The sequence below is a fragment of the Paroedura picta genome, chromosome 1 (genome assembly GCF_049243985.1).
Source record: "Paroedura picta isolate Pp20150507F chromosome 1, Ppicta_v3.0, whole genome shotgun sequence".
Lineage (NCBI taxonomy): Eukaryota > Metazoa > Chordata > Lepidosauria > Squamata > Gekkonidae > Paroedura > Paroedura picta.
In genome coordinates this window covers 28,649,399-28,663,369 of record NC_135369.1, presented here as the reverse complement: position 1 = coordinate 28,663,369, position 13,971 = coordinate 28,649,399, and the positions used below count along the sequence as shown (strand labels likewise).

The 13,971-nt window shown below is 46.4% G+C and overlaps 1 protein-coding gene across 8 annotated transcripts in view; it reads right to left on the bottom strand.

Moving 5' to 3' along the window:
• Positions 1-13,971, bottom strand: part of EFR3B (EFR3 homolog B) — a 143,109-nt gene that overhangs the window by 61,282 nt on the left and 67,856 nt on the right. The gene's annotated exons all lie outside the window — the stretch shown is intronic.

Below are 13,971 nucleotides of genomic sequence, written 5' to 3'. Positions count from 1 at the left end.
GCCTTTAAACCACACTGAGAACAGTATCTTTCCTCTCCACAGCTACTTACTCTGCCCCACAGCATACCTGGGATGGGTTATCTATTGATCCACATCATTTATACTCCCTTTCCCCCAACATGGACCCAAAGGGGATCCCATTTCTGTCCCGCTCTACTTTATCCTCACAACAGCCCTGTCAGGTAGGCTAGGCTGAAAGGACACCAAGAGAGCGTCTACTGCAGTCTGCTTTTTCACACAGGCTCTTCCTTTAGAGAAGAGTGTCCTGGAGACTGAGGATGCCTCTGCACAAGTATCTGGGAGGACTCAAATACTGCCACACCTGACCAGAGCTTGACTTGTCTGGTCCCCACATTTCTTCCCTTCTGAGCTGGGCCAAAAGAGAAACGGAAGGTTTGATTCAGGCGAACATCCCCTTGGACTCTCCACCTACCCCTATGGGGAGGGGATGGAGCTAAGCTCTGCATTCCCCCCTCCCCCAGCCTGCTAAGGAGTTTTAATTCTTTTTCCAGGCTTGAAGGTAAGCACCAGCATCCAGATTGGGATTCAGAAACACAGAGTTTTAAAAATGGGAGTGATTCACTCCCAATGGCAACCAAGCCCCTGCAACTTGGATCAACTGCAGTTTCCAAATTGTCTTCAAGGAAGCCCCAAGGAGAGAACATTACAATGGTCAAGCCACAAGGTTTTATTGTCGCAGGAATCAGCATGGTTGCCACGTGTGATGGGGCTGGGGAGGGGGACAACTTTTAAGCCAAATTAAGTTGGGCATCTGATCTTGCACTGAGCAGGGAGTTGGAGTAGTGGGTCTGCATGGCTCCTTCCAACTCTATTCTATGAACAGAGAAGTATTCAAATAATTAAGCAGAGTTGGATCCAGCAGGAATCCACTGCAGCTCCCCTCCCCTGCACAATTGGTATGATTTCCCCCTCCCCTCTTCATCATCCACAGGAAGCTACCATAACCGCCCCCCCCCTCAGGTGGAGCCCCCTCTGAGACCCACACAACCTAACTTCTCTCCTTCCTCCTTTTACTTAAACCAGCCTTTCTCAACTTTTTTTACCTCTGAGAAACCCCTGAAACATTCTTCAGGCTTCGAGAAACCCCAGAAGTGGCACCATCATGCAGAACATGGCTGGGAATCACAGCTATGGACACGCCCACCAGGGGCCCCTTCCCTTCCCACCCCCTCCAGGCCCATAATTAGCGGCAGCTCAACATGATTATATGGTCATATCACCTGTACTAATTCTGCTGTTCCATGTACACCACCCCAAACGTCGCAGGGAGGGGAGGTATATAAATCAAATGAATGAATAAATAAGCAAACATTTAAATGTTTTAAAATATATCCTTATCCATGGTTCCTCTTTATATTTATGAAACTGGCCCTGGGATGGAGCGAGTCTGGCTGTCCGAGATGGAATAGGGCCAATCAGGGTGTGACCGGCGAAGCACTCTGTTGGGCCTGCCCTGAACAGCTCTCACCTACGCCCGGTGGAGAGGGGCACCTTCACTGCCCCTGGATCCGGGAAGGCCTTTTGCCGCGTCTGCGAACAGCCTTCCTGGACCAAGAGCCAGCTATCTGCCAGCACACCCGGCGGCCAGGGGCCTCTCCACTGCCCCTCTCGCCAAGGGGCTGCTCTCTGGGGTAGCTCTCCAGCTGCTGAAGCCGATGACTAACTCCCATTCAGGAGACCCATCTAGAGTCGCCAAGAAGCCCCAGGGTTTCACAAAACCGTGGTTGAGAAGTCCTGACTTGAACACATGATGCTGCCTTATACTGAACCAGAGATTTGTCCATCCGAAAGTCAAGGCACTGGTTTACCTTGCTCGGTATCACTGATTCTGACTGGAAGCATCTCTCTCAGGGTCTTCCCAGTCCTGCAACCAGAGCTCTTTTCACTGGGCACGTGAGGAATTGAACCAGGGACCTCCTATGTGCCATACACAGTTTTGATCACGGAACTGCTTGCACCCTAAGCCAGAGGATGCCTTGGGAAACCTAAATGATGCCGTGACAGATCACTGGTTAGAGGTGTGCTCTGGGCTGGGAAAGCCAAGGAGGAGAATTTCAGGGACAGCCACGCTGAGCAAATAAAGGTGCGCCTCACTCCAGGCAGATGGCACAGACGCTATGAGTCATCCACTGCCTGAAGTCCCCAGTGCTAGGAAAGGCAGCAGGGAGTCTGATTCACAGGGGCTGAATGCATTCCTCCAGCAAGAACACAAGAAAAGTTGTGAAGCTTCCATCAATCAAATGTGGAAATTAGGGCAAGACAAAATGCTAGAAAAATAAGCTAGAGGAAGTAATTTCACAGCAACCCAGGACAAATGGCCCGGGTAGTCTGCTATGGCACTAAATACATAAGAGAGTGACAATGTGGAGTAGCAGCTACCGTTCAGAGCCTGTTTAAGGGGAACCAAGGTTCAGATTCCTGCTTAGGTACAAAACGTGTGCCATAGCTCAGAGGTAGAATAGATGCTTTGATGCAGAAGTCCTTGGTTCGTTCCTGGAGCCAGTCAAATTGACCTGAAACCAGTCAACTCTGGGCAGCTGCAGTCAGTCAAATTACAAAACTGGGCTAGATGTGACCATAGAGTTTTCCAGCAATTCCTAGAAGACAGACGACATCACTTCCGGGTTTCCCTGGAACTGAGATCACACTATAAGCCCAGCAGCTATTTTCCCCCTCCAAACAACAGCAGGAAATGAGAGCTGGGGGCAGGTAATCAGAACCTCCCATCAAGGTGACTGGCAACCATCATCTGTCCTCTACTTGGTCATGAAGCCCCTGCCATTGTCTCTTAGCCTAACCTCTCATTCAGGGTTATTGGGAAGCTAAAGAGAGAGAAAAGAGAACCAGGTGAACCAAGCTCCCTGCAATAAAAATACCACTAACATATATATGGTATCTCTTTATATCAAATCACACCTTTCATCAATTTCTCCATTTGTAACCCAAAATTCTTTGCTCTAATTTGAATTGATTTAGGAAGCCAGCCAATGACCCTCAAAAGAGGGCCACCCTCTGAAAATGAGGGACAGTAGTTTCAGGAATAGAAAAAAAAGAAGTACAAGAGCCAGCATGGTGTAGCAAGAGCCAGCTTGGTGTAGTGGCCAAGAGCAGAGATCTCTAATCTGGAAAACTGGGTCTGATTCCCACTTCTCCGCATGCAGCCAGGTGGGTGATCTTGGGTCAATTCTCTCAGAACTCTCTCTGTCACTTTGAAACTCCTTTGGGTAGTAAAAAAGCAGGGTACAAAAACCCAGGGCTGCTTCTACTACTGTTTCTCACAAAACAAAGCTGGCTAACATCATTCTATTTCCCCCCAATCTCTTTTTAAAACCTATCCAAGATGTTGCCTGTCAACAGCTGGCTGGTCTTAGAAACAGAGCGCGAAAATATAGATGAATCCTTGTTCTAGGTTTGGCAGGCAGGTCAGTTTGGCTTCAAAGACTTCATGAAGCCAAGTATGCCACTGGGCAGATGGCAGCTTCCCTTTTTAATTTCATAGTGGTGTCCTTGGCTACCAAGAACAGGAGGGAGACTGCTTTTTTCTTAGCTAAGCAACAATTTGGGGCATGTTTCACAGCAGATCAAAGCTACTCTGACTAGCAGCCTAAATGCTAGAACTGCAGGTATCTCCAAACTGGAGGAATTTCCCTGCTGCCTACTTCGCATAATTACTTAAAAACAGATTCCTTTTCATAATGGCTGTTATTTTGTTTATTTCAATTTCATTCCTTTAACCAAAACTTCAGGCAGTGTTCCAGGATACCAGGGAGCAACAATGACAAAAGACCTGCTTAGTGAACTGCACACGACTCAAGAAATCTGACTTAACATTGTTAAGCTACAATAATTGGTTGAATTTTTATTTAATTTCATTGTTCAGTAATAACAAGCTCTGTCTGCATCTGTATGTGGACCTGAAAGGGCATTCCAGCTGCGGCAGTAGCAGCAGCATTAAGTGGAGTGGAAAGGAGTGCATTCAGCTAAACCAAGCTGGAAAAATATCTGGAAAATACCCTTTCGGCATGTGGGGGTATTGTTTAAACTGGTTACAGATTCTCTCATCTGATCAGCTACTGGTATAGCTGGCCTTTATAAAGGACGACTTTGGGGGCGCTTTTGCTTGGGGATATTCAGCTATACCGATCAGTTAGCCTCTCCTGTTTGCACATGGTGGTGAGTCCTCCCCACTGCATGCAGTTCCTCGGGCCAACTTCTCCTGTGACGTGGTTTGCGCAGATCTACTAGACTGGGGAAAATGCAGGATTTCTGAAAAATCCCAGATCTGAATACCATACTGGAATGTGCACATTAATTCTATGCCTTCTGAATACCATTGCTGTTGTCGTTGTTAGGTGCAAAGTCGTGTCCAACCCATCGCGACCCCATGGACAATGATCCTCCAGGCCTTCCTGTCCTCCCAGAGTCCATTTAAGTTTGCACCTACTGCTTCAGTGACTCCATCCAGCCACCTCATTCTCTGTCGTCCCCTTCTTCTTTTGCCCTCGATCGCTCCCAGCATTAGGCTCTTCTCCAGGGAGTTCTTCCTTCTCATGAGGTGGCCAATGTATTTGAGTTTCATCTTCAGGATCTGGCCTTCTAAGGAGCAGTCAGGGCTGATCTCCTCTAGGACTGACTGGTTTGTTCGCCTTGCAGTCCAAGGGACTCGCAAGAGTCTTCTCCAGCACCAGAGTTCAGAAGCCTCAATTCTTTGACGCTTGGCCTTCCTTATGGTCCAACTTTCACTGAATACCATACTGGTCCCCAAATTTTTAAGAAATACTGATTTTTTTTCTAGTATGAATATTTTTGCACATCCACCCACCTCATCCCTATTCCTCCCCATTTTCTCTATCCCATCCACACAGAAACACAGCTGTGAGTGATTCTGGCAACTCCTGTTTGCAAACCATGAACTGTCACAAGCATTTAACTGCCAACCGAACCAGTTTAGTTTGTGAGGTTTGGTAAGCATTTTGTTTGAGCAGTCTGTCTGGAAACGTATCTGAACAAGTTTCAAGTCCAGTGGTATCCATTCACAAACTACCACAAACTGTATGAAAGTTCATGACAGATCCTGTGTGAATAGGATCCTGTCACGAACTTCATTTCATCAATCATCCAATATTCATCACAAACTTGAGCCAGTTCATGCCACTATGAAAACAGAGTTTAGCCCTCTACCCTCTGTAGGAACAGGGGGAATATGCGCATGGATTCTATGCCTCCAATCACCTTGCAGTTTCACCTTTGGAAAATGGGAGGGGGTGTTTTCCTCCAAATTGGAGGAGGGGAGCCAGAGATGCTCAGATTGAGCATCATTATCTGGAAATTCTAGTTCACTGCATTGTCTTCATTCTGGTCCTGTGTGTGTGTGTGTGGGGGGGGGGGGAATGTTCCCTGTGTGGTCCAGTGTATTTTTGCAAGTAATGTTATGAAACTTAATGATTCATTTTTGTTGTTGTTGTTCTAATAAATCTGGTGCTTTAAAACAAAGTGAAATGACCAGTGTTTAACCAGCCATATTATCAACCCCACTTCAACCTGACACAGTAAAGTATTTCTTTTAGGACTACCCCACAACATACACACTGACCTGAGCACGGCATAAAGGCCCCAGAGTTCTGCAACTAAAGGACACTAGAAGCCAAGGTGGCTGGTAAGCACAAGGAACTGCAGGTCTGCGCTTTGCTGCCACCCCTAAGATGGACACAAAATTAACTGCAGTCTAGCAAGACCAGGTGATATGCGGTGCCATCAGGCCCCCCTGCCCACTCAGCCATATTGAACTCCTGTCTCAAATCTGGACCATCTGCGTAAGCAACTTGCTGCAGGTTGGGCTGCTTATTCTGCTGTTTCATCTATTCTTGGAACTACCGCCAAGTCATTGGTGGGTCAGCAAAGAGTGCACGCACACACGCACATCCCTTTAACCGTATAACCGTATTCCAGAAAAGACGAACAGCTTCAAGCACAACAGCAGGAAGGTCATGTACCTCTTCCCGTCCATTCTGGATCCATCCTGCCTAACTGCTTATGCGCTTCCACCTCTGTCTCCACACTGAAGTCTCCTTGAGTGACCCCAAATGCTCATATTCAGGCTAGCGAGCAGAGTCAGAGAGGCAGCAATTTCCTTACTTGCAGCTGAACTTTCAAATGGAACAAGGAAACCACCTACCCAAGACTCGTGGCTCTTTCACCAAGTCACGTGAACACAGGAAGCTGCCTTATCCTAAATCAGAGCATCATTCCATCAAGGTCAGTACTGTTTGCTCAGACTGGCAGACTATCTTGCACATCACCTGCTACCTGAGCGTTATTTTTTACCTGGAGATGTTGGGAATTTAACCTGGAACTACTGCACACCAAAGAGATGCTCTGCCACAGATCCACAGCCCCTCCCAAGTCCTTCTCGGGCCTGCATGTAACCTTTCCCACTGCCTCTGCTCCCCACCTCCTGCAGCTCTTTCTCCAGTGGTCCCGGGCAGTGCATGCAGTTCACAGTGGAGGGCCAGCAATTAAGTGATCAGGAGAAGGGACTGACAATTGTGGGCCCTGCCAGAAGCCCTGGGCTCCAGTAGCTGCCTTGTCTCAGGGTATGCTGACACCAGCCCTGAATGTAAACAAGGATTTCCAAGGAATATTTTTACTTGCATACTGTACCCAAGCCCTGACCTAGACAACCTGATCTTGTCAGATCTCAGAAATTTAGTGGGGTTTCTACTTGGATGGGAAATCCAGGGTTTCTGCACAGATTCAGGCAATGGCAAGCCACCCCTGGAGATTTCTTGCCCTAAAGGCCGTATTGGGCTTGCCCTAAGTCAGAGGTGGCCACACTGTAGCTCTCCAGATGTCCATGGACTACATTTCCCATGGGCAATGCTGGCAGGGGTTCGTGGGAATTGTACTCCATGGACATCTGGAAATCCAGTTTGGCCGCCCCTGCCCTAAATCAACTGCAACTTGACAGCACTTTCCACCAGCACTATAACCCAGACCGAACCAAACACATTGCTTTTTAAAATAAAATATTTGGTAAAAGAATTAAAAAGTAGAAATAAAACTAACACATGCAAAGCTTTGGTAGTGCAAATCACCAAGCTACCATAAAACATCAGTAATACAGGCTCAGAATTAACTTCTCATTCTCGGGAGGAAGAACCAAACATGTTGCTAAGAAGTTCCTCTTGCTATGGCATGAGATTAATAATCCAGTCTAGGAAAGACAGTGAGACACCTCTTCAGTGATGTATGGGAACCGGGCCTGACCAGAACAGGCAGCGTAGAATGCCGCTGCCTCTTGCATCACTTCTTCCCAAGCAGGAGCTGGACGAATACAGAAATAGACACGGTTGGCCGTCTAACCAGCAGGCACGGGCGGGTGATGTGCAGAGGAGCCATCCAGGCATCTCTTTCAAGGGGAAACAATTATTGTAGCTGACTGTGCCAGGCTGGGATAGGAATCTAATTAGAGCTGCGTGTGGCAGGAAGAGAGAGGTGAAGGGCTGGAAAGAAGCCAGACACAGGGGGAGGGGGGGCCACATACAGGGCTTCCCCCCCCCCCAATCTTCCTCTGAGTAATCCCCATTCCATCAGAGGAAGCCGCAACACAATATGTAATGTTGCAGTGAAACAATGAGGCGAAAGAATGTGCTCAGACTCTGGCAAGGAACGCCTCTCTGTGTGCACTCACTGAAACTATTGTCCATTTCCAGCCTCTGTTAAAAGCATGCATATTTACTGAGCAACTGGAAAACGGGAGAGCATACGGCTAGCAGTATGAAGAAGAGACAGCTGCAAAACCCAGATCTTGAAAACTCCTTTTGTTTTTGACACAGCCGATGGGTTTCTATTTTCATCTCTTTCGTACATCCTATTTTTTCCCCAACTTGCAAAAAAACACATCTTTAGATACTTTTAAAGGGCACAGAAACCTGCTGTTCCAACACTGCGTGTATCCACGTAGCCACAGCCAAAGTGTTATATTTTTAAAATTCCATATGTAGAGCTAACAGTATGTATTTTATGTGCTTCGAGTTGTAGGGTAAATTTTGAAGGGGTTTCTTCCTGAATTATTGCATCTCCCCATTTTTTTCCACCAAAACATCTTAGGTTTTTCCTAATGGGGGTGGGGAGCTTTCCCTCTAGGCTAGCTATCCCCAACCTGTGGGCCGCGGACCACATGTGGTCCTTCGACTAACTGGAGGTGGGCCCCGAAGGACGCCTTCTCTCCCACCCACCCCTGGCCCTTTACGACACACTTCGGCTGTCATTGTCTCCCATCACTCCCAGCTGGGACTAACTCGTTGCAGAGAAACAAGCTCAGGGTACCCATTGATTTGTCATTGTCATGAGTTAAAATTTCCATGAAAATAAAATGTTCCTTATGTACATTGTTGTGGCGTGTCTGTATCTTATTTTGAAGGGATGTTTAAACATTATCATAGCGATCAGAGAGTGTTAGGGCAGTGGTTGAGAGTAGAGGAGTAAACTACCCCCCCACCGGGCCTCAGTAAAAGGCGTTGAGTGGTCCCCAGTGGGTGGTCCCCGGTGATAAAAAGGTTGGGGACCACTGCTCTAGGCCACAGCTTCAAATTTGTAGAAATTTTATCTAACTGGATATCCCAGGTTAGTCTGATACTGTTATGATCTTGGAAGCTAAGCTAATGGTGCTGCACAGTACTTGGATGGGAGACCATCAAGGAAATTCAGGGTTCATATCCCGCCTTGAAAAGCCTACGGGATCCACACTTGCTACCACCAAGGAGCAGATCCAGCCAGAAGAGGAAGCAATTGGGCAAGTCTGGGCATGCACATGAGAACCACAAGGGGACCCTGATTTTATGGCCACCAAAGGAACCTGGGCGTTCTCCAGAGGCACAAAGGCTGAGCCAAGGTGTACAACTAAAAAGGAGGCTGTGAGCCATTCAAAACCCAAAGGATATGCTCAGGATTCGTGAATTGTAAAGGAGGTCCCTACCACTATCCAGGGCTGCAGCAATGGACACCATAGCATGTAGGTCAATCGCAAAAGCTATGCACCCTTTGAAAGGTCAAGGTGGAAAAGATTTTCTCCAGTGCCCATTCATGGAAGCACGGACAAAGAGACACACAAGCAACCTGCATTTCTGCTTCCTCCTCTATCACTGCAGGTGAAGATTTTGTGGCATTTACAGTAATTTTATATGAATGTCCTTGCCCTTTAGAGACTTGTTACCCATTTTACATGTATATTCTATTGCATACATACAAGCAAGTATTATTTATTTATTTATTACATTTATATACCGCCCTGCAAGAGCCTCTTGTGGTGCAGAGTGGTAAGGCAGCCGTCTGAAAGCTTTGCCCATGAGGCTGGGAGTTCAATCCCAGCAGCCGGCTCAAGGTTGACTCAGCCTTCCATCCTTCCGAGGTCGGTAAAATGAGTACCCAGCTTGCTGGGGGGTAAACGGTAATGACTGGGGAAGGCACTGGCAAACCACCCCATATTGAGTCTGCCATGAAAACGCTAGAGGGCGTCACCCCAAGGGTCAGACATGACTCGGTGCTTGCACAGGGGATACCTTTACCTTTACCTATATACCGCCCTCCCCAAAGGCTCAGGGCAGTTTACATGAAACAAGAAGTGAAACAGGCAAGGAGAAATCTCATTCCCTAAGACTACCATTTCTTGGTCTTCAGGGATTCCAGTTTTACCCATCAGTTCCATCTAAAGGTGCTTTTACAGTTTGTTTTGATGAAAGACAGAGAATCTCCTTCAGGTAATTTCTGCTCCCCTCCCTGCTCAACCACAAAGAATTAATACAGAGTTTCTGCCTGAGGGTTGAGGAGTCATAGCAACTGCTGAATCTCTGGCAGGTAGATGAAAATAGAAAAATGGAGAACATGAGTATTGTCCATTCTGGATTGAACACTAGGTCAATCTTGCTGCCCGGCATTTATTAGGAAAAAAATGTAATCCTGTTTACAATAAGAAAATTTAAAACAGTAGGACAGCTAGACAAAGCAAACGAACAAGCTAACCATCAACAAAAACTACTTAAATCGGCCAGAAAAACAGACCAGAAGCAAAGCACTGACCACTACCATGTATGTTCAATGTTGTCAAATTACTTCCAAATTATGGAGACCCTGTGAATTAGTGCCCAAAACTTCCTATTGTTTACAGCCTTGCTCAGGTCTTGCAAAATGAGTCTTCCTTAATTGACTAAACCTATCTCATGTTGATCTTCCTCTTTTCCTGCTGCTTTCTAAAACTTTGAAGCAAAAGAGACGTTTCCAGAAGCAGTGCCCAAATATTGATTTTGTCACTGCCAGCAGTCAGTCTCCTGACAGCAGCATGATATGGAGAGAAGTAGAACTTCCCCAGCTGAACTACCCAAGTGGGTCAGTTTAGAACTCTCCGTAGGCAAACAGGTCCAGCAAGAAACACAAATCCATTCTTAACTCTTGCCTTCATCCACAGATCACCTGACTGTGATTTATTGTAAATCTTTTGAAGAAACGTTAGCTGTTTTCTCTTGTCCTGGAGGGACAGACCAGATCCAATGGAATGAAATTAATTCAAAAGAAATTCCGTCTAAACATCAGGAAGAAGTTCCTGACAGTTTCCTCGGGAGGGGGGGGGGTTCTCCATCTTTGGAAATTTATAAACAGAGTTTGGATAGCCATCTGACAGAGAGGCTAATTCTGTGAAGGCTCAAGGGAGTGGCAGGTTACAATGGATGAGCGATAGGGTTGTGAGTGTCCTGCATAGTGCAGGGGTTGCACTAGATGACCCATGAGGTCCTTTCGAACTCTATGATTTCATCAGCCTCTAAGTCTGAACTTAAATCTGGCTGTTCTGCAGCTGACTAAAACAACTTGTCTGAGGAAGATGGACACTGTACTTCAGTGGAGATGTTCAGGGATGGCGATGATTAGATCTGGGTTCAGTCAGGACGCAGACACTTCAGCTCCAACATGAATTGAAGTTTTATTATTAACAAGGAAGAAAACTGAACAGAGACAGGGAGAAAAAACAGGCTTTATATACATGGCCAATGGCTATAGGCCACACCCCCTAGGCACATTATTGGTTGTTAATTACGGCCTTATGACTGGCTACAAAATACCATCTGTGGATTGGCTGCTTGAAACATTATATCCAAATATTTAATATGGTTGGACAGACGCTGGAGAAGGATAGTTTATATTCGGTTGGGATGTTCCATCTTTAGTCCAGAGCTGAGCCAGATGATCAACTGGCCCCTTATCAACCAAGAAATTACCTCAGCTCTGTTGGTGACAAATCCGAAGGAAGCCCTCCTAAAATCAACTGAAAAACAGCTGGTTTAAGCACACTTAAGCATACTTAGTTCTGATTTAGATTGCAGCCTTTGATTATTGCTGGTATTCTGCTCATCATTCTTTCACCCAATTGATCGGTGCAGCATTTCTAATTTCTCCCCCTCCCCAGCTCTTCAAAAATGATAAACTGATTCATCCCCTTGAATTTAAAAAGTGCCTTTTAATTCAGCCTCTTAATGAATTTTTGCTCTCTTTTCATGCCAAACCTTACACTTTATGATTGTGTTACAGCCTCTTTAACATCCCGATTAGCACTGGTTCCAACCGCCATCCCTTCTCTAAAGCTGACAAGTTCTTTATAGAAAGACTGTCAGAACACACTCCCTCCCTACAAATCACAGCCCCTACCAATTCTAACCTAGCAGTGTGCTGCTTGAAGCACTTGACCTGTTACTATAATGGTAGCTCATAATGGAAAGGTGCTTCACACAGGCCCATTATGCACGGTCGCCGAAACGGCGATTTCGGGTCACATGGAAAACGCGGAGGGGGAAGACGCGACGCACACCGGTTATGCACGGGGCGGGGTGCGACGGCGGCAAAACCCAGAGTAACCGATTATGCACGCGGCGATCCGGGCGCCGCTTCTGGTTGCGCCCCGCTCACCCGGAAGCTGCGCTTTCTTCCGCGTTTCACTGACGCGGCTTTTTCGGCGGCATGCACCGAAGCTGCAGCCAGTTGCAGCTGGCTCCGTGCGTTATCGGTGATTTTAGTCGCCGCCATTCCACCCCGAATGTGCGCTAAAACCCCCGTGCATAATGGGTCACAGAGACACCTTCAGACAGAGAAGCCCATAACAGGACTCTGAGTAGGTTGGTACATGCAGAAACCAGCCTGGCTGAGACTGACTATGGAGTCAGTAGGGCCCCTTAACAAACCTAAGAAGCCAGGGCAGGTCTCCATCTTGTTTGGCTTCACTAGATTTCTTTCTCTTGCCTAGAAAAGCCAGGCCAGATTTCCATCTGGTTTGAGCTTGACTAGAACCTTATCTTCTAATTCCTGCTTGCTCAACTGACAGAGCTAAATGTGCATATTATGGAAATCACCCCCTTCCAGCGAAAAACCATTAGACTATCAACAGAAAAGGTATATTCCACCAGATACTAGTTAAAACCTTTCGTCTCTTTTGTCCAGTGCAATTTCTGCCTAGCAGCATCTCATACTCCTAAATGTTTCCCACTGTACTCCCCCCCCACCAGAGTTCTTCCTGATTAAACAATACAGGGCAACTAGCAACACATTACACCTAACCAAGATATTGTTCCACTTGATGAGCTTTCTCCATACCTTCCACTCTAGTCACCTCATATGCCAACTAACCAATCAAATTTGTCCATAACTCACAACCAGTCATCAATCACATAACTCCAAGTGGTTAGTCACTGGGGCTAATTCAAAAACAGTTGTATGTTACAATAAAACGAGGAGGAGGAGGAGAAGGGAATGGATTTGCACTGATGGCTTTGGTGGGAAGAAGAAGAGTTGGTTCTTATATGCTGCTTTTCTCTACCTGAAGGAGTCTCAAAGTGGCTTACAGTCGCCTTCCCTTTCCTCTCCCCACAACAGACACCCTGTGAGGGAGGTGAGGCTGAGAGAGCCCTGATATTACTGCTCAGTCAGAACAGCTTTATCAGTGCTGTAGCGAGCCCAAGATCACCCAGCTGGCTGCATGTGGAGGAGCGCAGAATCAAACTCAGCTGGACAGATTAGAAGTCCACACTCCTAACCACTATACCAAACTGGCAAAACATTGGTTGGAAAGAACTTGCAGAAGGTTTCTCAATTACTGCCTCTATTACAGCTTTTCTCAACTTTTTTACCCCCAGAAATATTCTTCAGGCTTTCAGTTTGGATTTTATAAGGTTTATACTAATGGCAGTCAGAAAAGAATGTGCAGAGGTAGTAACAAAAGGATGTTTATCCCTTCCATTACGCACTCATTCTTCTTTTCACCTGTCCTAGAGCAGAAATATTTGCCTTGGAGTCAGTTGGGAGAAAAATGGCAGAAAACCAGACTGCTGGGGGGTTTGGAGAAAAATCAGCAGGTAAGGAAAAGGTTAAGCCCCACACTGCTTGCTCTTCCTTTCTGGACAAAGCTCCCCCAATCTGACCAGCCTGCTACGGGAAAGCATTTGCTTAGGAAATGTGCACTGAGAGGGAAAGGGAGAGGGAGGGGGGGAGAGAGAGAGAGTGAGTCCACTGAAGCCTTTAGCAAACAGTGTGGATATTAGTTTATGAATTTGTTCGTTCTCGTGGCCTGTTTTTTGTGGTTCTTACAGCTGCTAGACCTGAATCATTTCTATTTATTACTTTGCGGGGCTTTATGGCTGCTTGACAATTTTCCTCCTTGAATTTTTTTTAATATTGTTTTAACTGTTTAACTACTTGTCTCATAACACAGTGGTTTTGAACTGCATAAGTTGCTTTGGCGACTTATGAGCAAAAATATTTTAATAAATGAGTGGCTGCATCTTGCCTTGTGCATCCTTAAGCCTTGGCCACCTTCCTCAAATACCTGCTAGCAACCCACCTTGAATTTATGCCTGGTCTGAGAAGCTTGGCAGTCTTAGTCCTGTCCAAAGCAGACAACACAGCTGTACCCCT